The sequence below is a fragment of the Geotrypetes seraphini genome, chromosome 19 (genome assembly GCF_902459505.1).
Source record: "Geotrypetes seraphini chromosome 19, aGeoSer1.1, whole genome shotgun sequence".
Lineage (NCBI taxonomy): Eukaryota > Metazoa > Chordata > Amphibia > Gymnophiona > Dermophiidae > Geotrypetes > Geotrypetes seraphini.
Genome location: NC_047102.1, coordinates 8912131 through 8939477, shown reverse-complemented (window position 1 = coordinate 8939477; position 27347 = coordinate 8912131). Strand labels below are relative to the sequence as shown.

The 27347-nt window shown below is 42.5% G+C and overlaps 1 protein-coding gene, 1 long non-coding RNA gene and 1 pseudogene across 5 annotated transcripts in view; 1 reads left to right on the top strand and 2 right to left on the bottom strand.

Annotated features, from left to right (window-relative positions):
• Nucleotides 1-27347, top strand: part of LRRC4C (leucine rich repeat containing 4C) — a 584836-nt gene that overhangs the window by 492549 nt on the left and 64940 nt on the right. The window contains exon 1 of one of the 4 annotated variants that reach the window (XM_033928523.1): nucleotides 1489-2066. The exons of the other annotated variants lie outside the window; for them this stretch is intronic. The gene's annotated coding sequence lies outside the window, so the exon portion shown is untranslated. Of the gene's footprint in view, nucleotides 1-1488; nucleotides 2067-27347 lie in introns of those variants that run through there. 4 annotated transcript variants of the gene reach the window in all.
• The window catches only part of LOC117352228, a 36473-nt gene continuing 29942 nt past the window's right edge, over nucleotides 20817-27347 (bottom strand). The window contains exon 3 of the long non-coding RNA XR_004537630.1: nucleotides 20817-20979. This is a non-coding gene — a long non-coding RNA (uncharacterized LOC117352228). The remainder of the gene's footprint in view (nucleotides 20980-27347) is intronic.
• Nucleotides 25652-25951, bottom strand: LOC117352227 (annotated as a pseudogene).

The window sequence follows — 27347 nt, the reverse complement described above, 5'->3', positions numbered from 1 at the left end:
CATCATGTGCCCTCTTTCTCTACCCCTTCCATCCAGTACCGTCTCCTCTCTACTTCCATCCAGCGTCTGCTCTCCTCTTTTTCTCCTCCCCACTTCCTTCCTGCATCTGCTCCCTTACTACTACTATTATTTCTAAAGCGCTTAAAGGCGTATGCAGCGCTGTAGATTTTAACTTACAATAGACGGTCCCTGCTCTGAAGAGCTTATAGTCACTCCCATCTGTACTAACATCCAGCATAGGCTCCCTCTGCCCTTTTTCTCTCCATCCATCCCTCTTTCCTACAAACCAATTCCACCCAATCTTAGCACCCTTCCATACCAGCAGCCCTGCTCCTTTCTCTTCCTCCACGCTGTGAGGTCCCGCGAGGAGCACGTGAGCTCCGGAAGAAGTACGTGAGGTCGGAGGGGTGGAGCCGGCATCCGCGGTCCTTGCTGTATCTTTCTGCACCGGGGCGCCGGCTGCTGACTCCCTGCTAGGGCTCTAAAGACCCGAAAAGGCCAGTTGAGCCCATGCATTATCTGATCTAATTGCGACGCATGCATGCTTTCTCTCTCTGGCAATAGACCCAACCTTTTCAGCAGCTCTTCTTTGCAGCTTCTACACTGACTTTGAGATCCGCTGGTTCACCGTCGCTCTCCGTCAGGCAGGTGGCAGCAGCGCCATGTCTCAGAGCCCCCAATCCCCGTTTACGAGGGAGAAGGCGGCGGACCAATCCGCGCTAGGATGAGGGGAGGCAAGCGGGCAAATCGGGTTGGGTGCAGCGCGAGCGAGGAGGGTGGGGGGGGGAGGAAGGCAGCCAAGGCAGAAGCGAAGCAGGCAGGAGATGGGTCGGGGGGCCGGGGGGATGAGTCACTTGAAGAGGAGGCGGAGGAGGCTGGAGAAATGGCATCGGGCGAGTGACAGCTGAAAAAGCCCCTGCGGAAGGGGGGGATCCAGAGGAGCAGGGGAAAGCCGAAAGGTTTGCAAAGTTTCGGTATCGATGAGGGGCTCGACGACGAGAGGACATTAAGAGACCATCGCTGTCCCCGGATCCCCCCCCTTTTTTTTTTTTTTTCCTTGGCAGTCTGTCGGAGTTGGATTCATCAAAACTGATTTTTTTTTTTTAAGTGGGGGAGCCTGAGCAAAGTGAGAGGGGGGGGGGGGGGGAGAAATGGCAACTTACTGTGGGCAACCGGTGGGCAAATGGGCTTTTTTCCTGCCCTGCCTTCGGTTTAAGGAGATATCATGAAATTGCAGAGGAGATCGAGAAGGGAGAGGATCCCATGGAGTTTGGAGAGCTGAATAAAAAAAAAAAAAAAAAAGCCATTCCGCACTGGGTTGTGATCAGAAATCTAATCAGATCTTTGGAGAGGGGGCGGAGGGGGAGATGAGAGAGCCAGGGTGGGGGGCAAGTTCGTTGCTTTTTTTTTTTTTTTTTGCTTTTTTTTCCTTGGGCTCTTTTGTGATTGCATTCAATTAAGCATGTAAAAAAGCTGGAGGACACTTTGGAAAAAAATGACCCCTGTGGACAGTGAAACAATGTGGACCAGGAATGGATGGCACTGACGGTGTGGCGAAGGGGACGGAAAAAAGGGGACAAACGGATGGCGAAGGACTTGGGGCGCACACAGAGACCCGCAAAAGAGACACGAAAACGGCATCCGTGCAAAGACCAGGCGTGAAAAAAATGGAGGGTCTGACGAGTCCTCGGCAGCCGTGAGAGAAACTGGTGCCAGTGTGGCAAGGAAAAGTTTCTCTTTTTTCCATCAGCCGAGGGGGGCCTCTTCAGCTGGGTCTCTCTTATTTTGCGGTTGCTCTGCAAGAGACCTGGGGAACCTGCTCTAGCTCTGCCCCCCCCCCCCCCGATCCAGGAAAGTTGAGAGGGAGAAGAACGAGCTGGAGACACCAGCGAAACGCATTCGACTCGGTCGGGTTGGAAACTGCTGGAGAATTGCACTTGGGATTTTATGTGTACATACATTTTGGGTGGTATTAGTGCTAGTGGTTTACTGGTAACATCCTGTGTTTTCATCTCCTGCTCTTTAAGCATCTGGATTTCCCTTTTGGATATTCTGCCTGAAATACAGTGAGTGCATTTTTTGGTTGTTTCATTTTATAAAAGAGATGCTCAATTGTTTGGTTTTTTTTAAGTTCACTCTCCCGATCATATGTTTTTGGGTTTTTTTCGAATTGCATGTCTCTCTATTGCTCGGATTAAGAAAAAAAATTAGTCTGATACATCTTTGCAGTTTGATAGCATGACTCTACTGATTCACATGTTGTAAAAATCCTTATGCAAAAACAAAAAACAAAACAACAAATAAATAAATAAGATTCTGCATACTATTTTTTTTATTGGGGCATTAAATGCAGAGTTTGAGTAGCTGTCCCGGGGCAGAGGGCACCTTGGTGGTCTGTAGAATGCATGCTCTCTTAAGTGCAGGACCTCTGAATTATTCCTGAACTGGCCCAGCGACAGAGATAGGGAAATGGCAAGACTTTAGCGCACCAACGGGGCATAGATGGTGATAGAGCCCTCACCGGCCCAAGGGATTCCGTTTAGGTTTCATGCTACGATCCGGCAGTGCATTAAGTGCATGGCAAATGATAAAAATCAGAAGCTCGATTACATTTCTGTTTCTACGGTGCTCAAAGAGATGCAAGATACCGTGTGCGTATGCGTTGTGTGTGTATCCATGCATGTGTGTGCGCGCGCTGTATCACAGTCTCTACTCGTTAACATTTTCTTGATAATTCTCCATGTCGTTTTATCCTTGTGATTAGGGAAAAAACATGTAAAAAAAATATTGTGAATGAGTGCGTACGTGTATATATATCTGTCTTATTTGTGTGCGCGCGCATCTTTCTGAGGCTACAGCCAAAGACACGGATGCATTCCAGACCTCATAGGCAATTTGCTGTGGTTTTGCTGTAAATCCTCCCTGTTCCCTTGGGACATCAGAGGACTTGTACGAGATTTATAGTTAATAAACAGGCAGGATTTTAAGGCATTAAGATTTTACCAAAACCAACTTCCAACTTTGATGGATTTTGATCTCGCAGGGCATATATTGACTTCCTCACAACAGGACACAGAGTATATCTGAGGAGGAGGAGGAAGGGAGAGAGGGGAGAAGATCTAGTGAAAAATCGGTGTCTTTTTCTGCAGCGTTGCTCAAACTGCAGGAAAGACACTGATTTCACTAGATCTTTATTTTATTCCCCCCCCCCCCCCATTAGATATACTCTGCGGCTGTGGAAGTGAAACATTCTGCGTTTATCCTACAGGTTTAATCCAGAGTTATTTTCTTATTCATCGAGCTGCATGAAAGAAATGGTGACTTGAGGCTGCAGCTCAGTTTTCTACAAGGTGGCGATTAGCTGCTTGAAGAAACAGAAATGTGTCTGATATAGATTCAACTGGAGTCTGATGTTGGCATGAAAAGAAGCCCCAGTGACATCACAACAAGAGTGTTTAGACATTCTCTCATTGCCTCTCCTGCGGATGAATTCATCTTTGCTCAGGGTCTCTTGTTTTGGTTTTTTTTAAATAGATAAATACAGAAATGTACGGTCATTTATGTAGAGTACTGTTTCATGTGCAGACAATCTTGAAACCAAGCTCTGTCTGCGCTCATTGCTGTCGTGAAACTTAGGTCATCAGTATCCCAAATGCACCCTGCCCCATTGCTCTGACGTCAGACCTACTGTATATGGTACATATGCTGCCTTAAGGCGTCAAGAGGTCTCCTGTTGGATCCCGCGCGGGTAGGGCTTGATTTAGTGAGCCAGACAGGCAGATGCTTAAGGGACCGGGAATAAACCATTTCCCCTTCAAAATTGACGTTGGTTGGCCACATTTTGCCATGCCGTATTTCTTGGTAATAGAGTGTGATTCTCTTTCTATCCAGATTTATTTTCCGGGCATAGGCTTCCCGTTGGGACACTGAACGGGCAATAAACTTTGTCATCCTGCAAAAAAAAATAAAAAATCACGCCGGCTACTAGACCTCCTGTGGGGGCTCTGCATATTTTATCGTGCTCTCTGCCCGTATTTATGTCAGTAGTAGGACTTAAGTTATGTTGGCAGATCAGTCATTCAGCGTGAGAACGGAAGTTTATACCTATCTGTGCATATAAGCTTGTGCTTTGTGTGTGTAATTCATATATAGATAGATGAATATAACTTTTATATATATTTATAGGAAAATATATAGACATTAAATAAGTGATCATGAAATATTATATATATATTTACTCATTAGAACTTTAGGCCAACCAATCATTTGTGATCAATATCACAAAGTCACAGGGGTCACCAGAACAACGTGACATCACAATGGCTACTTGTATGGCTAAAAGAGCACACAATGTGTGAGGAATGGAACCTCCTACCTTTGTATATCAGAAAGCAATGTGATCTCAATGGGTTCAAGAAGTTATTGAAGAGGCATTTATTTTGTAATATGAAATATGGGCATTAAGGCAGCTGTTTAGGTGTAAGCGCTGGTCGCTTATTGTGACTGTGTTTTATGCATTTTTTTAAAAAAAATTATGTATATTTATACTTCTGAGCCGCTTTTGGAACAGCGGATTATAAATAAAATAAAATAAAACAAAACATATTAAATGTTGGTGGATGACCGGAATGATCCATCCAGTCTGCTCAATGGTTACATGCATTATAAATTCAAGATTAAATTGTCTTATATTTCTGGGCGAGATAAAGTAGAGTCAATAAAAGGCATAAATCATGATTGTCCGTTAGGGGTACTGTATGATAAGGTCCCGCCATGAGGGAGATTAAAACAATCATGGGTTAGGAAGTGAGGCCTTGCTGTGGATTGATAAGTGGTTGAAAGGAAAGAAGCAGAGTGCCAAACGGTCAGATTCCTAAGGAAAAGAGGTGAAAAGTGGTGTGGCTCAGGGATCCCTTAACCTTTTCCTATCGCAATAAATTTTACGTTACGCTGGTTTCAATCGTAATTATTTAGCAAAGTTTTGTATTATTCACCGTTATCATTTACGGCTATTGTAAACATAATGTAAATGAGTCATAAGTCTGTAAATTCAAATATTTTGTGTTCCCGTCGTGTACTGTATGTCCCATGCCATGGGACATACGATGGCAACGACATTTTTGGAATGTCCCATGGGACACACGATAGGAAAAGGTTAAAGGTCCTTCCTAGATTCATAGTGATCTGGGGGGGGGGGGAAAAAGAACAAATGAACTGATCAGATCTACAGAAGACACAAAAATATTCAAAATGGTTAAACCAGTGGGGAACTACAAAAGGACCTTGCCAGACTGGGGGAACTCGACAGAAAATGGCAGGCCACATTTAATGTGGGCAACTGCAAAGTCATGTGTTGTAGGTATGGTTGCAGTACTGAGTTCCATATTAGGAGTCACCATCCTGGAGATTAATCTTGATATTAATATAAGAACATAAGAAAAGCCTTACTGGGTTAGACCAATGGTCCATCAAGCCCAGTAACCTGTTCTCACGGTGGCCAATCCAGGTCACTAGTATCTGGCCAGAACCCAAGGAGTAGCAACATTCCGGCATCTCAAAGAATATAAAGATTCAGGAATCTCACATAGTAGCAAGATTCCAGAATCCCCAGAGTAGCAACATTCCATGCTATTGATCCAGGGTGAGCAGTGGCCTTCTCAATAACAGAGTATAAACTTTTCCTTAGCTTTTTATGCAGATGCAATACAAAAAAAAAACCCCACCACAATTAATGTTAGGGATTATTTGGGAAGGAATGGAGAACAAAACAGAGAAAGTTCCAATGCCTCAGTAGATCCTTACTCTTAATACACTTTTAATTTTAACCGCTGGATCTTGAAATTGGTAGGTGGTATATCAAGTGTTTGGCTTGGGGAAATCCACTGCTTATTCCTAGGATAAGCAGCATAAAATCTGCTTTACTACTTGGGATCTCTTATGTGAGCCAAGTATAGGACAATCAAGCCATTGTGACATCACTGATGAGGGCATTGGTGGAATGAGGCATTATGACATCACAATCTCAGCTCTGGAATGTTGCCACTCTTTGGGTTTCTGCCAGGCACTTGTGACCTGGATTAGCCGCTGTTGGAAATAGGATACTGGGATTGATGGACCACCAGTCTGTCCTAGTATGGGAATTCTTATGTTAGTTGAGTAAAGGATAATCAAGCCATTGTGACATCACTGATGAGGTTGGCTCTTAGACATTGGTAGAATGAGGCATTATGACATCAAAATCTCAGCTCTGGAATGTTGCTACTCTTTTGGTTTCTGCCAGGTACTTGGGACCTGGGTTGGCCACTGTTGGAAACAAGATTCTGGGATTGATAGATCTTCGGTATGTCTCAGTATGGCAGTTCTTATGTGTATTTCTGGGTTACACCATCTCAATAAATATGTAGGTGAACTAGAACATATAAAGAAAAGTAAAAGGGACATGATAGAAGGGATAGAATCTTTATGAAGAAAGTTAAGCAGATTTGAACTCTTCAGCTTTGAGATGACTGAAAGATGATAAGAGTTTTACAGAATCATGTGTGCTGTGGCAAGGAACAGGTTAACAAGTAACACCTTTATATTGTAATAAGGGATACTTCATGAGGCCAAAAAACATCATACTATAAACTAATTTAAGAAAGTATTTTTTCACTCAATGAGTGATCAAACTTGGAATGCGTTGTCGGAGGGCGTTGGTATAGCTTAGTTTAAAAGGAAGTTTAGACAAGTTCTTAGGTGAAATGTCCATAAACAATTATTAGTGAAGTAGCTTTTGGAACTGGAAGAAAGAGATCTACTTTTTTGGGAATGCCCGGTACTTTCTAGTAACTTGGATTGGCCAGAGTCAAGAGACCTTTAGTCCCTGATGCTATAAATGGTACCTAACTTCTAGGTGCTGAGCTTCCCTGAGAGAATGGTGTAGAAATTGAATTGAATGAATCTGCTAGGTATTGGTAGGTGTTGAAACCTTAAGTACACTGCCACTTAGGCCAGGGTTATCTTGGCCTAAATGAATGTGCCTAAGTCAAATCATGCCCGAAATCTGTTCTTAAGCACACCTTCCTCAAAATGGTAGGTGCCTACCAAGTTGGGCGCCTACCAGATCATTTTTTAAATTGTTTTAAATGATTTTTTAATGGTGCCTTCAATGATCAGTGCTAATTAAGCCAATTGAATAATTAAGTTAGGCACCTAACTTGCCGATATAGGTGTACCGATCTTCAGACACTGTTTATAGAATCTGGGCATTAGTCTGATCCAACATGACACACAGTAGCGTAGTAAAGAGAGGGGGTTGAGGGGGGGGGGGCGGTCAGCCACGAGCACCATGTCGGTGGGGGGCGCCAGGACCCCTCTGCCCCTTCCTACTCTTCCCCTCGCCATGTGCACACCCCCCCTTCTCTTCCCCCATACCTCTAGTTCTTCACCTCCACAAGCAATGTCAACGTTTTCCTCACACACACATCGGCTGTCCCACTGACATCACTTCCGTGTGCTGTGCATAGGAAGTGATGTCAGAGGGAGAGCCACAGGGGTTGCTACTCGTGGCAGTGAACAACTAGAGGTACGGGGAAGGGAAGGGGGGCACATGGGGAAGGGGGGATCAGGAAAGGAGCAGGGGTGGGTGGAGAGGAGGGCGGGGGAGGGGCCTCTCACCTTTGCTACGCTGTTTTCTCTTATGTGAGCTCTGCAAGTTTTTTTTAAGAACATAAGCAATGCCTCTGCTGGGTCAGACCTGAGGCCTATCGTGCCCAGCAGTCCGCTCACGCGGTGGCCCAACAGGTCCAGGACCTGTGCAGTAATCCTCTATCTATACCACTCTATCCCCTTTTCCAGCAGGAAATTGTCCAATCCTTTCTTGAACCCCAGTACCGTCCTCTGCCCTATTACGCTCTCTGGAGCGTATCCACCACAGGTTGGGTAAAGAAGAACTTCCTAGCATTCATTTTGAATCTGTCCCCTTTCAACTTTTCTGAATGCCCTCTTGTTCTTTTATTATTCAAAAGTTTGAAGAATCTGTCCCTCTCTACTCTCTCTATGCCCTTCATGATCTTATAAGTCTCTATCATATCCCCTCTAAGTCTCCTCTTCTCCAGGGAAAAGAGACCCAGTTTCTCCAATCTCTCAGCATATGAAAGGTTTTCCATCCCCTTTATCAGATGCGTCACTCTCCTCGGAACCCTCTCAAGTAACGCCATGTCCTTCTTAAGGTACGGCGACCAATATTGGACGCAGTACTCCAGATGCGGACGCACCATCGCCCGATACAATGGCAGGATAACTTCTTTCGTTCTGGTTGTAATACCCTTCTTGATTATGCCTACTCTTCTATTCTACACACTCTTCCTACTGAAAACAGAAACATCTCACTAAAACCCTGCAGAGACTGATGGACTATTATAAGTGTGTTGCTGAATACAAGAATGGAACAAAAATTAAGAGTTTGGCGGTTGTTGCCTGTTCCCAAGAACAGAATGCTCCCTCACCTTACTGGATACCTATTAGATAAAACAGTACACTTCCCCCTCCGTATTCGCTGCGATAGGGGGATTAACAGACGGCGAATATAGAAAAACTGCGAATAACTTTTTCATATGTTTTTTGCTGTTTTCTATTAAAAGCCATCGTGGATATGGTGAAACCGCAAATAACATGGTGGGAGACCTGGCCTGTTCCTGAAGGAGAGGCAAAACACAGTGAAGAAAGTGCCAGGAATCGGCGATTTTCTCTGTGCATGCTGGGAATCAGCGATTTTTCTATGCAAGCTGATGTAATTTGGGGGGGAGGAGCCAGCAAGCTAAAAACCATGAATAATCGAAACCTTGAATACGGAGATACTTGAGTACCTGAATACATTCATGTAAACTATTCTGAACTACCCTGGGAGAACAGTATAGAAAAGTGAATAAATAAATAAAATTCCAGTAGGCCAGAGTTCAAATAGGGGAGAAAACTCTATTTTCAAAATGGAACCTTAGTTACTTCACGAAGCAACGGCAAAATGCATTACGTTTACTGTGAAATAGTCTATGTGAATAGTAGAAACCCCTCTGAAATCTGGTCATGTCTCAAGCCCCTTGTGCAATGGGAATGAATAATGAAATCATTTGGAAACCTTGTCGCTTAGGGGTCCTCTTGCAAAGCGCCGGCAATCACTAGCGCATGCCTACTGCAGCTTAAAAGTGTTACCCTGGGGCAAGCTGAGGCATCCTGCAGTAAGTTCTGGGTCAGTGTGTGCACACCACGGTAATTTTTTTAAAAAATTTTTCCTTTCACCATGGAGGGGCATGTTTGGGGCGAAAAATGAATGTGTCTGTGATCAGCACAGCTACAATGCTGCATGCTAACTGGTTAAAGCCGTATTCCGGTCGGGTTTTCAGGATTTCCCCAATGAATATGCATGAGATCTATTTGCATGCACTGTTTTCAATGCATATTCATTGGGGAAATCCTGTAAACCCGACTGGAATACGGCTCTCGAGGACCGGAGTTCCCTACCCATGGGTTAGCGTAGGGATCTCAAAGTCCCTCCTTGAGGGCCGCAATCCAGTCGGGTTTTCAGGGTTTCCCCAGTGAATATGCACGAGATCTATTTGCTTTCATTGTATGCTAATAGACCTCATGCATATTCATTGGGGAAATCCTGAAAACCCGACTGGATTGCGGCCCTCGAGAAGGGACTTTGAGATCCCTGGGTTAACGCATGATGAGGGTGCAAGCCTTTACCCACTACAAAATAGATAACAGTAAGGGCTTACATGCTAACCATTTTTTAATGAATGATTACATTAATGCCTGGTCATAAAAACATAAGAATAGCCTTACTGGGTCAGACCAATGGTCCATCAAGCCCAGTACCAATGGTCCATCAAGCCCAGTAGCCCGTTCTCACAGTAGCCAATCCAGGTCACTAGTACCTGGCCCACACCCAAAGAGTAGCAACATTCCATGCAGAATCCCCAAGAGAGTAGCAAGATTCTGGAATCCCCAGAGTATTAACATTCCATGCTACCAATCCAGGGCAAGCAGAGATTCCCCCCATGTCTTAATGACAGACTATGGACTTTTCCTCCTGGAATTTGCCCAAATCTTTTTTAAAGCCAGTTACGCTATCCGCTTTTACCACAATCTCTGGTGTTCCAGAGCTTAACTATTCTCTGAGTGAAAAAAAATATATATATATATTTCCTCCTATTGGTTTTAAAAGTATTTCCCTGCTGTTTCATCCAGTTTCCCCTAGTCTCTGTAATTTTTGACAGAGTGAAAAAATCAATCCACTTGTACCCGTTCTACTCCACTTAGGAATCAAACAGGCAGGCAGTCTACAAGGGTCAAGCCAGCAGGGAACGTGAGCAGACTGAAGAAACAGAAGACAAGAAGTCCAAATTATGGTCCAAATGTGTTCTCTTTTCAAATTCATGACCAACAGACCTCCCTGTTCTCAATCAGGTCAGTGAATCCACTATATATAAACTGAAGACCTCACAGCATACCCTGAAGCAAGCAAGATGGCTCAAATGTCAGTGAAATCCCATTACCTTTCGGTAAAAATATACTACATAACACCGGCAAAGAAACACTTTTTTTGAAACCCAGTGACTCAGCCTCTTTGATGAGTATCTTTGAGAGTCATGATTAGTGTTGCAGCATTTGACTGTTGCATCTACATTGTCTCATAGATACTTTGGTCCTTCTGAGTCATCTGTAGACTTGATTGCATGACTGGCATCCAGCGAGTACAGACTGAGGTTCTGGGCTGCTGCAGTATTAACCTTTCCTCATCTCTCAAGGGCCCGACTCGTTATGGATTTTCAACACAGGCAGATATTATAAAAAGCCCCTTCACTGAATAGACCGTCGTGTCTTGAAAGCTCAGTGTCACAGCCTTTACAATGGGCCTTTGGGATTGCTACAAGTCTCTCTCTCTCTCTTTTTTTTTTTTTTTTTTTACATTTTTGAGCTCCAGTCCAGAGTCACATTCTAACACAGCTGTCTCAAGGACCACACAGCTAATTCACAAGAAACGTGCATGGAATGAATTTGCATGTACTTGTCTTAGGCTTTTGACAAGGAAAGTTTGTTTCTCACGAACACTCAAATGTACTTAACGTGATTTAGCATTGCCTCCATGACGGGGAACATTTAGGAGTTATCTGATCTGAAGAAGAAGGGTTACCTTCAAAAGCTCATCATAAAATGCATTGAGTTAGTCCAATAAAAAAGGTATTGCCTTATTTCCTTTGCTTTTTTTGTATTATTTCTTTATACTACCTAGAAGTTATCTAAAAACCCTATTTCCATCTGCTGAGCAGAGATTTATTTTTATTATTTTTTATTGATTTTTTAATGTTTTTTGTTGTTTTATTTATTTTTTTTCTTAGCAAAGAAGAATCCCATTTAAAAATGAAAAGTCACCGGAAAATTTAATAGGTTCCTTTGGTTAAGCCTTTTCATATCTTTTGAAAATATCAAAGGGGGGGGGAAAAAAATTAAACAAAAATCACATTTTCCATAAACAAAATAAATGTCCTGGAATGTCTGACACCTCTACATTTTGCATATCTTGCATCTCTCTTTTATTTATGTGTTTTGTGCTGGTATATATGATGAGGCCTGGTTTCCCTTGGCACAGTTTGTTGTAAAAATTATAATTATTCAGCTTGGAGGTTTCTCAACAATGTAATAATTTAACCTTTCCAGCTACAGATTGCTCACAATTAGTAGTGCCGGTAGCTGTGAAAACATGATGGCCTTGAAGAGAAATGGAGCATCTTTGCACTAGTGGTTGACACATTTTCTGTGTGCCTTCAGCAAGTTGGCATTGGCCCCCAAAGCCATGTTGATGAGGCCATTAAGGCTTGTCCTTTATTTTCGTGGAAGACGGGCAAAGTTTAGTGCCGATCGTGATGCTCTGCTTTGTATGGGCGGGAGAAGTGCAGAACCGTGGCTAGATGTGTGCTTTGTAGTTGTGTTCCCAGGTTGCTATGGCAATTGCTCAAGGCCTAAGCCGATTCTTTTTTTGGTTTTGATTTTTTTTTTTTTCCCCACCAAGCAGAGCTTCCCTTGGTCTGAATGACACAAATATACTTTTTATAGAATCTACCTGAAAAGGTACCAGCAAAAATATGAATCATACTGTTTAGATTTGTACTGTCTGCCAGTCTGTATTCTCTCCATCTGTTAATAAAATGGGCACCTAATTAAAAAGAGCTGTAGACAGAAGTGGAATGTGATTCCTAGCTTAGTTGACAGCGGACATACACTATTACAATATTTTGTGTAGTGATATGTTAATTGGATGGCTTCAGGCAAGCGAGAACTGTTGCAGTCTCCTACAATTAGAACAATGAAGTTACTGCGACTCCATTCCTGAAACCACTGGGGCGGGGGAATTAAGATGGAGGGCAAGCTTGAGTGAATGGCGGAGAACAGCTGCTGCGTAGCCATGTTGAGATCCCCCCCCCACCTACATCTGACTCCACAGTATCTTCTGGTTTAAGGCCCTTTTCAGTGGGAGAGGGGGGGAAACGGGAACTGGGATGGGTGGGAGAAAGTGCTACGCAAATAGTGAGAAATAGACTTACCCATGGTCACAAGGAACAGTGCGGGGTTTGAACCCGCAGCCTCAAGGTGCTGAAGCTGTAGCTTTTAACCACTGTGCCATTCTAGACATCAAAATGTAGCGAAAGTGATCCAAATGTAAGGCAATGAAGCCATTGTGACATCACTGATGAGGTTGGCTCTCAGGCATTGGTGGAATGAGGCATTATGACATCACAATCCCAGTTCTGGTTATCAGAGGCTGAAACTTTTCACACTATTTATTTATTAAATTTTCTATACTGTTCTCCCAGGGGAGCTCAGAATGGTTTTACATAAATTTATTCAGGTACTTCAGCATTTTTCTCTGTCCTGGGGGGGGGGGCTTACCATCTAGCTAATATACCTAGGGCAATGGGGGGAGTAAGTGACTTGCCCAGGGTCACAAGGAGCAGCATAGGGTTTGAACCCACAACCTCAGGGTAGCTCTAACCACTATGCCACTCTAACATTTTTTATTTTATATTAATTTTTATGAAAGAGGGGTTTCTGTATATGGAAATAGACAGTGCAGGATGTCTTTCACAGGAGCTGACAGATTTTTTTTTTTAAGTTCATGCTTTACAGCAGTAGAACAAGCTATGTTCTAATGTTGGATTGGATTCAGTCGGATTTGTTACGTTTGATATACCACTTGTTCATGAGTATTAAGCAGTTTACAATACTAAGCACCAAATGCGAAAGTTTTTTTGCCTATGATATCTGAGTGAAAGAGTTTTGGGTACACCTCTCCAATGAACTGAGGCTTTTTCTTCGAGCTTGTTGTAATATCGCATTGGGCACATAATGGCTCAATTTCAATAGAGTGATTGTCTTTTTTTTTTGCTTTTTGTTTAATTCCCTCCATTCCTCAGTTTCTGAGTATTGTAGTTTACAATGCTAATACATTAGAAATGGAGGTTCCAAAACAATTAGATTGGAGATAAAAGTTACCTTTGTTAATCCATCGGAGGAAAGAAGAGAGGCAAGGAGATGACAGAGAACGTGTTAGGGGAAGAGATGAGTAAAAGAGCGGGGAGTAGTGAGCACATGAGGAACAGAGAAATAAAGGTTACTTAAGAATTAGCGGCACTGCCAGAGAAAGATGGGAATACACGAAATGTTTCTCCCTCAGTTACTCGTCTGGGAACATGTGAAATCCAATTATAGTAGGTTTATTCATTATCCCGTTTTCACTGAATCTAAAAAAGTTGATTAAAAAAAAAAATTGACTAAAATGAGCATGTATAAAGGTGTTGATATTACAAATTCTCCTAATAGTTGCCTTAGAGATTTCAATCTGTTTGCAGTAGCTGGATGCCTTTATGCCGTACTGTTTCAAGGCAATCTGTTCTTTCTGCACTATCTACCCATCATTCCCTCCCCCCAGCATCTCAGTGACTCTTACAACAGGTGGTTTAATGCCGATTATGAGGGTGGAAACTAGTGGAAATCCTAGGCCACCAGACTTATTGATTTATACCATTCTCCCCGAGGCCTGCTCAAGAAGGACAAGTACTTGTTGGCTGGCGGGCTGCTGGCAGCTGGTGCCGGCAGAGGCCTCGGGGTCAGCATGGGAGTCGGGGTGAGTCCAGGAGGGATGGGCCAATACCTGAGAGTCCCGGGGGGGGGGGGGCGTGGTGCAGTACAGTACACCCCCCTCTCCGGTTCCCAGAGCTACATGAGGCAGCGAACAGCGGCAGAGGCCTCCTCAAGAGAACTGGAGGAGCCGCACAGATAGGTCCGTGGCAGAGGCGGCGGTAGAGGCGACGCTAATGGTAATTAGATTTTTTTGGGATGTGGAGCAATTTGTCCGAGTTTACATTAATTCTTATGGGGAAAGTTGCTTTGATATACGAGCGCTTTGGATTACGAGCATGCTTCTTGAACGAATTATGCTCGTAAACCAAGGTACCACTGTATGCAGAAACTTAAAATCAAGAAAAAAATAACATCATACAGGCTGCAGAAGGATGTGCTCTCTAGCGGTGGCGTAGTGATGGTGAGAGGCACCTGGGGTGGTGGCACCGCTCCCCCACCCTCATCTCCGTCCCCCCGCTCCTTCCCCTATCCCCTCTGCCACACGTGCGCCCCGTTCCCTCCCTTTCCCCCGAACCTCTGGTTCACCACCACGAGCAACAAGAACTTCAACGCGTTCCTCGCAACCCCGTCGGCTCTCCCTCTGATGTCGCATCCTGTGCGCGGCACCCGGAAGCGATGTCGGCGGGAGAGATGACACAGTCGTGATGAGCACGTTGAAGTGGTTGCTCGGCAGCGGTGAACTAGAGGTACGGGGGAAGGGAAGGGGGAGGGTGCCCTGCCCCTACTAATATGGCGCCCGGGGCGGACCACTCCACTCCCACCCCCTCCTCATCACAGCACCTGCTGTCTAATCCAGTGTCTCTCAAACGTTCTCGAGCCGGGGCACACTAAAGGTAGTGGCCATGGCTTGAGGCACCCAGAAGTGTCCGCGCATGTGCAGGGGCCCTCCAGATGGGCCCTGAGACGCCAGTAGGGGGCACCAGCAGGGAAGAGGGCCGGAGAGGAGACGCACTCACGCCAGCTGATTGCCTACAGCAGTGTTTCTCAACTACTTCAAGCTAAGCACCCCCTAGGTCCAACATTTATCAACCGAGTACCCTAACCACAGACCTCCCTAGGCCAACCTAAGCTCTGCCCCAGATCCTATCCCCTTTAAAGCAGATATAAATTCTCAAAACTGACACATTTCAATCACTATATTGAAAATAAAATAATTTTACCTACAGGCTGCTATAATTAGCTTTAAAGATGAGACCAGGAGGCCAGGGGGGAAGCCAGAGGAACCTAGAGAGAAGGGGGAAACACGCAGGCCTTCAGCGAATCGGGCAGCGCTGGCGCTGTACTGCGTAGGGAAGTCAGCTGGCAGGTGCCTCTCTTCTTCCTCAGTGGGCCGGGGCACATTTGGAATCTCAGGAGGCACACTAGTGTGCCTTTGAGATACATTGGTCTAGTAGATTGAAAGGATTATGAGAACCACTAACAGCAAGTCTGAGAATTTGGGATTAGAGAATGACACGGTGACAAAATTCATCACTGTTCCCGTCCCCACGGATAACCGCGGGAAACCATCTTCATGTCATTCTTTAAGGAGAAAGGGAAGAATCAGAGTATGAATGGCCACAACCACTGACCCGCAAGCTTTGCTTTGAAGAATGCTGAGATTGAGCAGCAACATTCCAGAGCAGATATTGTGATGTCATAACGCCTCATTCCACCAGTGCCTAAGAGCCAATCACATCAGTGATGTCACAATGGCTTCATTATCCTTGGCTCACATAAGAATCAGAGTATGAATGGCCATAACCACTGACCCACAAGCTTTGCTTTGAAGAATGCTGGTGTAGAAGGACTGAGGTTGAAATAGACACTAGAAAATGACATGGGATTATTTCCCGTGGTTATCCGGGAACGGTGATGAATTTTGTCACCGTGTCATTCTCTATTTGAGATCACACCCAACAAACCCTAGCTTAATAATAAGGGTCAATGCTGCTCTTAGTAGGCATAAAACAAATCCACTAACCGGATAGAAATGTGCAGGAGTTCATCCTTATTTTATTGTGTTCCAGACGTTGGTGCCATAGGGTCTGGACCAAAAAGCTTCCCCTGCAACCTACGTCTTATTTACAGGAGGTTGGAACGCATTTTTTTTTCCCACTGAGACAGCATTTTAGTTGGAACAAGGATGCACAAAAAGCTACCCTGTCACAATTTGTCCCTACACAGTGATTATTAAGTGTATAAATGTTTTCCCTGGAGGATGGGGTTGGAGACAACTGTGAGAACTATAGAGTTTCATTTCCAGAAAATAAGGAAGAATCAATTTATGTTACATCTGTATCTTTATTAGCATATAAAATTGGTTAAAAATGTTAAATTATTTAAATGCATATGGATTAAAAAGCTTATACTCCAGCTTCAGCATTCCTTTTTAAATTAAGTTTTACATCCGGAGGTTAAAGTAAATGTGAGTTTAATAATTAAAGGGTCCTTTTATTAAGCACTTGAGAACCGGATTTGGTAAATGGTGCAAAATTTGGGTGTCGGGGAGAATTAGCGTCCTTCATAAAATAGCGCGTAATGCCGCTTCCCAAGACTAAAATTAGGTGCCAGAATTTGCTTGCCAAAAGCTGGTGCAAATCCTGACGTGCAAGGTGGGCATGCATCCCCACACACACACGCTCAATCTTGCAACGCTGCGCGGGACGCTTGGGAATGCCCATATCCCTCCCTTGTCACACCCCTTTTTGGCATTTTTTTACGGCATTATGAATAAACAGTTGTGCACGTAACTCCAAATTAGTGGTAATTAATGCCAATAATTGATTATTAGCAGCCAATTAGTTAGTTTTAGGGCTCCTTTTACGAAGGTGCGCTAAGTGTTTTAACGCATGCCCCGGATTAGCGTGCAGCCAAAAAATCTACCGCCTGCTCAAAAGGAGGCGGTAGCGGCTAGCACACGCAGCAATTTAGCACGCGTTAAGGCCCTAGCGCGCCTTTGTATAAGGAGCCCTCAATGTCTCATCAATTATTTTATTTGCACACGGAAATCAGGATTGCACCCACGTTTAGGCAACCGTTATAGAATCCGGAGGAGGGGAGGAGTTAATGGCGCAGTGCTAGCGCGGAACCACATTTAAAGACTTTGCGGTATGTTTACAAATAGTGTCGGTAAATTGTGCATCTGCCCAATTTTCATGTGCAACTTGGTAGAATAATGAGTCTGTTAGTGCTCATAAATATAAAGAGAATCTCACTCTTTACACCAAAACAGTTCACTCCAACTTAGATAGTATAGTAGCGCTGGATAATATATCAGTGTTTTATAAATTCTTTCTTAGTCCAGTTTCTTTACAACGGTACGTCTTAGGAATTCAGATATCCACCCTTATCGATAGATACAGGTGGTGGGATTCTTCATGATTCCAAGTACTATTTCCCAACTATTTACTTATTTCAATTATTTAATATCAATATAATAAATAATAGACTTAGCTTATTCAAAGTCCATTCCCCTTCCCGATGCGTTTCGCCAAACTTTCTCAAGTTTGGGGAAACTGGACACTACAGTCATGGCTGGTTATACTAGGAGAAGCTATGCTGTAATGTCCAGTTCCCCCAACCTTGAGAAAGTTCGGCGAAACACGTCGGGAAGGGGAATGGACTTTGAATAAGTTAAGTCTATTATTTATTATATTTATATAAAATAATTGAAATAAGTAAATAGTTGGGAAATAGTACTTGGAATCATGAAGAATCCCACCACCTGTATCTATCGATAAGGGTGGATATCTGAATTCCTAAGACGTACCGTTGTAAAGAAACTGGACTAAGGAAGAATTTATAAAACACTGATATATTATCCAGCGCTACTATACTATCTAAGTTGGAGTGCTAATGAATGGCAAACTAACAAGCAATTATGAGCGCTAGTTGGATTTCATTAAAAGTTGTACAGGTAAATTTAGGCACGAGTCCAAAAAGGGGTGTGTGGAAATGGGAGGGTCATGGCTAGATTGGGGGCATTCCTAGAATTAACATGCATAATTGTAGACCTAATGAATCTGGGCCTAATTAAGGCACGAGGATATATTACATTACATTACATTACAATAGGGATTTCTATTCCGCCATTACCTTGCAGTTCAAGGCGGATTACAAAAGAATTATCCAAGATGTATTACAACAAGAACTTACAAAAAAAAAAAATTGGTCATTTTCAAAAAGAGTGAGAAATGGGTAAGGTTATTTGTTTGGGGTAGTTGGCTTTAGTGAGAGGTGGAGGTTGAGACTTGCGGTATTATTTCTTTTTCAGAGTTTTCTTGAAGAGTATGGTCTTTATTTCTTTTCTAAAAGTCTTGTAGTCGAGGGATGCCATCAGTAGATTGGCAATTTGATTGTCTAGTTTGGCTGCTTGAGTGGCCAGGAGGCCATCATATAGTTTTTTCCGTTTGACCTCCTTAATTGGGGGGTATGAGAATGGGGTGTGAGTTTTCCTATGTCTGGTTGCGGTGTTGTGGATGAGGCGGTTATTCAGGTAGTTTGGACTGTCTTCATATAAAGTCTTAAATAGTAGGCAGTAGAATTTAAATTGTATTCTTGCTGGGATCGGAAGCCAGTGCGATTGGAGATATGCTTCTGTAATGTGATCATGTTTCTTTAATGAGTAGATGAGTCTTAGTGCTGTGTTTTGGATAGTTTGTAGTTGTTTTGTTATGATTGTAGGGCATGGGAGGTAGAGGATATTACAGTAGTCAAGTAGGCCTAGTATTAAGGACTGAACTATGAGCTGGAATTGAGTTTTCTCGAAGAATTTCCGAACTTGTCTTAAGTTTCTCATGACTAAGAATGACTTTTGTATTGTTTTATTGATTTGTGATTGCATGGTGCAGCATCTGTCGATAGTTATTCCTAGCAGTTTTAGGGTGGTTTTTATGGGGTAGTTGATTGCGTTGATTTCAATGTTGGTTATGGTTGGTATTTTGTTGTTTTCTAGGAGGATGAATTTCGTTTTATCTGGGTTCAATTTCAGTTTGTGACCTTTCATCCAGGTTGCTATTGATTTTAGTGTTTGGTATATTGTGTTCGTCATGGAGAGTTCAGGTTGATCGAAGGGTATGAGAATGGTAATGTCATCGGCATAGCTGTAGGAGGTTTTGCCTTGTTTGTCCAGGTGAGAGCTGAGGGAGGCTGTATAGAGATTGAAGAGAGTCGGGGATAGAGGGGATCCTTGGGGAACTCCGCAGGGGTTTGACCAAGGTTCAGATTTTTGTTTGTCTGATTTTACTCTATAGGTTCTTGATTTAAGGGATCCTTCAAACCATGTGTATACTTTATCTGTGATACCTATTGTATCCATGATTTGTAGTAGAATGTTATGGTCCACCAAGTCGAATGCAGCGGTAAGGTCTAGTTGTATGAGCATCATTTTTTTTCCTGTGCTGAGATGTTGTCTGGCTGTGTCCAAGAGAGATCCTAGTAGTGTTTCCGTGCTGAAGTTGTTTCTGAAGCCGGATTGTGTGGGGATGGAGTATGTTATGGTTTTCTATGTAATTGGAGAGGAATTTGGCAACTAGTCCTTCTATTATTTTGACGTAGAGTGGAATAGAGGCAATAGGTCTGGAACGCATTGCCAGAGGTTGTGTTATGAGTGGATAGCGTAGCTGGTTTTAATAAAGGTTTGGACAGTTTCCTGGAGGAAAAGTTCATAGTCAATTATTGAGAAAGACATGGGGGAAGACACTGCTTGCCCTGGATCGGTAGCATGGAATGTTGCTACTCCTTAGGTTTTGGGCAGGTACTGGTGACCTGGATTGGCTACTGTGAGAACGAGCTACTGGGCTTGATGGACCAGAAAGGCTATTCTTATGTTCTTCATATGTTAATACTCTTCACTCTCTTGGCTGCAATCGTAACACATTCCTTAATTTTGGGCCAGCAATATAAACCTCTTTGAGTCTAACAAAATGAAACGATGCAACATCCAGAAGATCATTTTAGATAATATTGTGTAAGGCTTCTGTGCATATTGGATGGGGAAGTGACACAGAATATTGTAGTAAATATCATTAATGCCTTCATGTTATTTTAGCCCATCCCCTACTCATAACAACATTATGGCTCTCAATGAGTTCAGGGTTTCAAGCACTGAAAACTGACACTAGGTTTTGGATTTAATTGCTTATCTCTCAAAATCTGAGTTGAACGTGAATAGGTTCGTGTGTGGTAAGTTTTCTCCTGCCTCCGAAGCCTTACAAATGAAGTATATCTGGGGTAACAGAGGGGGGAGGTGTCTTCCCAGGGTCACAAGAGGCATCCTCATGTAAAAAGAGGGGTTTGAACCCTGTCTTCCCTGTTTCCAAGGCTGTTCCTCCATTCACGCAGGTGAGGCTGGACTCATTTAGAGCACTGGTCTTTGACCTGGGGGCCGCCGCATGATTAGACTGCTGGGCACGATGGACCCAGCATGGCAATTCTTATGCTCATTGTGATTTGGTTTAAACTTAGCGTCACCATCAGTCACACTAATTTCACCTGGCGGTGCAATGCATATTTACCACCACTTGGTGGCCTCATCAGCTAATCATAATTCATTTATCATTCAATAGGATCCAAGGCAATGCTTTGCAATAAAGCTGAGTCAGAGCCCTTAAAGAGGCTACAGGTGAAATTCTGTGTAATCAAAACCCACATGATAAATGAAAGTTCAGATACTCTAGTGAGCATTCTTATTGCCAAAGCATCAAAACATTTCAATCACCTTGAGCTGGTTTTGAGTGATGCCCTCTCCTGGCTCTTCAGGCAGTCAATAATGAAGATTATAAATGTCAAAATCTTTCCAGAATCCTGACGCTTTACCTAAAAATAATGCAGAGAGGAACCTTTAGAAGCATCGGCTGTTCTCGAGTCCTGATAGTAAATCAAGCCTTCACCATGCAAAGCCTGCCATGACAAATAAGGGACTTTGTTTTGTTCATATAATTACTGATTCCATTAACATAATAACAGTATATCGAATACATTTCAAAGCCTCTCACCTTTGTAGCAGTTTTATTCCTTCCAAAGATGCATTATGGAAACCAAATGTTGTGAAGGCTCATATCTACTACCCATGTGCTATTTTCATTGCTACAAATATTGTACTCTATATCATGGAAATTACATTATATTTACTGAGACACTCAAACCTTTAATCAAGTTAGATGTTCGTTCATGAAGCAGGGAGATTTCTTTCAAGAATACTTATGATATATGGAACATCCATTTCATGGCACAGTAGAAGGCTTTCAGAAATTATTAAACTAGTTGCAAATTTCCTGCTATGTTATCATTTGTGCTATAAATTGCTAGGATAGCCTCTCATGAATTCTGTAAAGAACATAAGAATTGCCCAGGATCCTGTTTCCAACAGTGGCCAACCCAGGTCTCAAGTAGCTGGCAGAAACCCAAATAATAGCAACATCCCAAAGCTGAGATTGTGATGTCATAAAGCCTCATTCCACCAATGCCTGAGAGCCAGCCTCATCAGTGACGTCACAATGGCTTGATTGTCCTATACTTGGCTCACATAAGAACATAAGAATTGTGATACTGGGACAGACCGAAGGTCCATCAAGCCCAGTATCCTGTTTCCAACAGTGGCCAACTTGGGTCTCAAGTACCTAGCTAGATCTAAAGTAGTAAAACAGATTTTATGCTGCTTATCCTAGGAATAAGTAGTGGATTTCCTCAAGTCATTTCAATAATAGCCTATGGACTTTTCTTTTAGAAAATTATCTAAACCTTTTTTTAAAATCCCGCTAAGCTAACTGATTTCACCACATTCTCCAGCAATGAATTCCAGAGTTTAATTACACGTTGTGCGAAGAAATATTTTCTCTGGTTTGTTAAAATCTACTATTTAGCAGATTTAAAAGGGTGCTCAGATTTACAGGTGATCCTGAGACGTGCATGCAACGTGATTGGTCAATGAGCCATTAACAAGCAATTCTTGGATGCTGTTAATTGACATCGATTAGAACTTCTGCGTGCATCTGCCTATGGGTGATTCTATAACACTGAGCACCTAAATCCTTTAACGCGTAACTTAAAAGGGGACTTGGGCCATGGGAAAGGCTTGGGCGGGTCAGGGGGCATTCTGATAATTTGGATACAATGTTTTAGAATACTGGGGATCTGCACCCAACCTGTGCACCAGGGTTTATATCAGGTTTCAGCTAGCATTAAGTCCTCGCTCTCAAAGTTGGGTGTGGGAATTGGTGTTTCGTGTGATTCTATAAAGTGTGCTCGTCGTAGAGTACTGATGTTCCCAGTGCATTTTCTGAAACCAGCTCTCTATCCTTACATAAACTTACTGCTCGTTGTACTTTGCAAAAAAATTGCAATTTGTACTTGGTTTGAAAAAAAATTGCATTATTGTGTATCTCGGCTTACACCTCCAACTTTAAAGTATTTATAAAGCAGACAGGTCGATCAACCAAAAAGTTCTAGGTCATACTTATTTACTGGACTAAAGTCATATCATAAAAATATTAAATGAAGAAAATTAATTAAATCGTTGCTGTGATACCTATACGACGTATAAGATATTGAGGGGCATTTTTTGAGATGACGTCTAAATCCGAGTTTAGAGGTTTTGGGAAGTGTGCCGAAAAACTGGGTGGAGAAAATGGTCATTTTCGAAACTGCAAAATGTCTTTTTTTTTTTCCTGAAAATTACATTGCTAGAAGTGTTTGCCCTTAGTGTGCTTTTTCTTTTCTGATCATTTTCGAAAGGACACTCGTCCAAATGAAAATTGCACAGAACAAGCCACTGAAAACGTAGGCGGGACTTGAATTCTTGGTAGTCTGGCCATACAGACATCCCAGCAGAATAGTGGAGCAACTTAGGGGGCACTGCAGTGATTGTCACATAAAAGGTTCCAGGTACACATTTCACTATAACCCCCTTATATTGCATGGTGAGGCCTCCAATAGTCCTTATGCCTTCGGGCAACACCTACACGTGGGTAGCATGGGATTTAGGTGGGTCTTGGCAGGCTCACAAGTGTAGTAATCAGAGTAGAATCAGGGCCTGAGTCTCCATCTCTATGGTTGACTACACCACCCACTAGGCTACTCCAGAGACCTTCTTGCTGTTCTACTAGGACTATCGTACAGACATCTTTGGGAGGTGGGGGGGGGGGGGGTCATTGACCCTGGGAGAATGAGGAGGCATCATGCTTACATTTATATATTATTATATTTTTCATTTTAATGATTAAATAATTTTTTATTTAATTTTATTAATTTAAATTGTTATATAATGTTTTATATTAGGCATGCTACTTTTCTTTTCTATTTATGTATAATCAATTTTTATTTTCAATATGAAAAGCCAACCAACAAATTACAATCAACTAGGGACCGACAAGAGAAACCATGATATAGAATAAACACCCCAATCCCCCCACCCGCCCGACCCTCACCCCAGATCCATAACCAGCACATAAACCACAATGCAGTAGACTTGGACTTTAATAGCCCACTGCTACAGAATAAAGACCCCCCATTCCCCCCCACACACCTGAGAAAGGTGACCTAAAATGGAAGGCCAACCAACAGAACCGCAGAGAAAGAGAAAAGAAAGGGGGTAAGGAGAAGAAACAAAAGAAAAGTTCTTTTCATAGTTTTGATTGAATTCTATTGTAAACCGCTTTGATCCTTTTTTGGGCTGTATATGCGGTATATAAAGATTTTAATAAGCATAAACATTCCTCCAGTGGTCATCTGCTCAGTTTGGGCACCTTTTTGTTCCTCATTCATTATTAAAACGTCCAAACTGTGCCCTGGATGTTTTCTTAAATGTTTGATTTACAGCAGAAAAACATCCAAGCCATAAGCCCACCCTAGTCCCACTCAAACCATGCCTCTAGCACCCCCCCCCCCTTGAGTTTTAGATGAACTGTGAATAAACAGCATAGATATCCATCTAGAACAGAAGTTAAAAAAAAAAAAATAGTGAATTGGAAGCGTTTGGCTAGAAAAATGTCCATCTGCCTCTGTTTTGAAAATGAGACCCACCGTTCTTAAATTTGCAGGATATGAATTTTCTGCTTTCTCAACTTCAAGCAAGAAAGACATAAATTTCAATACAAGCATTTATTATTATTTTTTTTTTTTACAATAAGCTTAAGATGAAACAACTATCATTTTGCAGAAGATAATGATGTTAAATTGATCATCGCAAACCGTGTTTGTACAGCAGAGTATATCTTAATAGATTTATAAGACTTGTTTGTATTCATTAGATTTGCTATTCTGCCTTCTCACAAAATATCCCTAAACAAAATATGATACCTCTCTACTGTTCTGTGGTTTCACCATGGCTTGTGTACTGTGTACAATTTTTGTGTTTCTTCACAAAAATATGGAGTAGATTTAGAAAAGGTACAGCGAAGAGTGAGCAACATGCTAGAGGGGATGGAATGTCCCCCCTTAATGGGAAAGGTTAAAGATGCTAAGACTCTTTAGGTTGAAGAAGTCCTGACTGAGAGGAATGATGAGAGAGATCTATAAGATCCCGTGTGATGCCACAGGAAAACACAAACTGCTTGTTTATGCTCATAAATAGTGCAACGACTTGGGGACACTCCATGGAATTACTAAATAGCCCGTTTATTTATTAGGATTGCAATTCTGTATTTTATTATTAAATTTATAAGCATGAAACTAAAGATCTCGTGGGAGGAGGGCTCCATGCATGAGAATTTCACAACTATAAGATACATGAAGAAGGACACGGTACTACTCGAAAGGGTCCCGAGAAGAGCGACTAAGATGGTTAAGGGGTTGGAGGAGTTGCCGTACAGCGAAAGATTAGATAAACTGGGCCTCTTCCCCCTCGAACAGAGGAGATGGAGAGAGGACATGATCAAAACATTCAAGGTACTGAAGGGGATAGACTTAGTAGATAAGGGCAGGTTGTTCACCCTCTCCAAGGTAGAGAGAACGAGAGGGTACTCTCTAAAGTTGAAAGGGGATAGATTCCGTACAAATGTAAGGAAGTTCTTCTTCACCCAGAGAGTGGTAGAAATCTGGAATGCTCTTCCGGAGGCTGTTATAGGGGAAAACACCCTCCAGGGATTCAAGACAAAGTAGGTTGTTCACCCTCTCCAAGGTAGAGAGAACGAGAGGGCACTTTAAAGTTGAAAGGGGATAGATTCTGTACAAACGTAAGGAAGTTCTTCTTCACCCAGAGAGTGGTAGAAAACTGGAACGCTCTTCCGGAGTCTGTTATAGGGGAAAACATCTTCCAGGGATTCAAGACAAAGTTGGACATGTACGCAGGTGAGGCGGGACTCATTTAGAGCACTGGTCTTTGACCTGGGGCCCACCGCGTGAGCGGACTGCTGGGCACAATGGACCACTGGTCTGACCCAGCAGCGGCAATTCTTATGTTAACTAAATAATTCAGAAAGTTAACTAAATAACATTAAGAATAAGTGTTTTCACATTGGATATGAGATAAAAGGTGGAAAATTCTCTGCTTTTATTTGACAATCCAGAAGTCATTGTGCTCCGGCTGAGCAAGCTTCCTCTCACTGTGAAATTCTGCCCCTTTAATTGGTGATTTTGGACTTCCTTTCTTCTGCAACCAGTGCTGCATTTCTCGGATCCTGGACATGGGTCCCTGAAGCTGTCCCTGCACACTGCCATGTTCTGTATTCTGCACCCAGCCCACCAGCCCCAGTTGTTTTCCTTCAGCCTGTGTAAATTTTCAGAAAAATACACCTTGAACTTTCCCAAAAACCTCATAATTCACCGAGATCTAGGGATCTTCCTCAGCCATCTTCCCGCTTTCTGTAATCTGGCTCCGAGATGCTTTAGTGCCACCGCAGTAACCAACGATGCCCCCAAAGACTACAGGCTGCAGATACAAATCCTTCTTGGACAGAACCTTTAAGTTCCAAGCGAACAGACAGCAAATCTGGCTGAAAAAACCACATAAACGAACCCAATACGACTTATAATGCATTCCGCAAATCGATCAAAACCGCCCTATTCGCAAAATTCATTGACTAAAACAGTCCCCCCCCCCCACTAGGACTCCCCTCCCCAACAAACGCTTTTCTCTCTCTCAAGAAGCCCCTCTTTTCTGATATCCTCTACCCTTAGAACTCCAACTTATGGATGCCCCAAATCTCTCAGATATTCTTTGCCCATAGATCTCCAATTTAACACGTAAGTTTCCCATTTAGACTATCGTACTGCATTAAGACTCCTTGTACGGTATTATATTTAGACTTATTATATGTTATTGTATTTAGACTCACTGTATTATATTCTATTGTATTTAGACTGTATTATATGTTATTGTATTTAGACTCACTGTATTGTATTGTAAGTGGATCTATGATATCGTATTGTATTAAGATTTTTGCTATTCGCTGAATGTCCAGCCTTCTTATAATGTAAACCGCCTAGAAGTCGCCTGACTATGGCGGTATAGAAAAATAAAGTTATTATTATTATTAAGAAAGAACCTCCTAAATCGCCCATTTAAAACAAATTTTGAAAAAATATCTTCCCCTCAATGCACAATTAAACTCTGGAAGTCATTGTCCAGTGAATGTGTAAGAAAAGTTACCATGGCTTGTTTTAAAGAAGAATCAAACAAATTCCTGGAAGAATAACAATGAATTACCGCAGGGACGAGGGATAATTTGTCCCTGTGCCATTTTCTACATCAGTGATTCCCAACCCTGTCCTGGAGGAACACCAGGCCAATCGGGTTTTCAGGCTAGCCCTAATGAATATGCATGAGAGAGATTTGCATATGATGGAAGTGATAGGCATGCAAATTTGCTTCATGCATATTCATTAGGGCTAGCCTGAAAACCCAATTGGCCTGGTGTTCCTCCAGGACAGGGTTGGGAACCACTGTTCTACATCATGCACTTTGTGACTGCTAATTTCACTAAGGCCAGATAATGCTAGCTTGCTGAGAGAAGAAGGAAATTCATGTTTCCAAGTTTATTTAAAATTTGATTACATTACATTACATTAGGGATTTCTATTCCGCCATTACCTTGCAGTTCAAGGCGGATTACAAAAGAATTATCCAAGATGTATTACAACAAGAACTTACAAAAAAAAAAAAAAAAAATGGTCATTTTCAAAAAGAGTGAGAAATGGGTAAGGTTATTTGTTTGGGGTAGTTGGCTTTAGTGAGAGGTGGAGTTTGA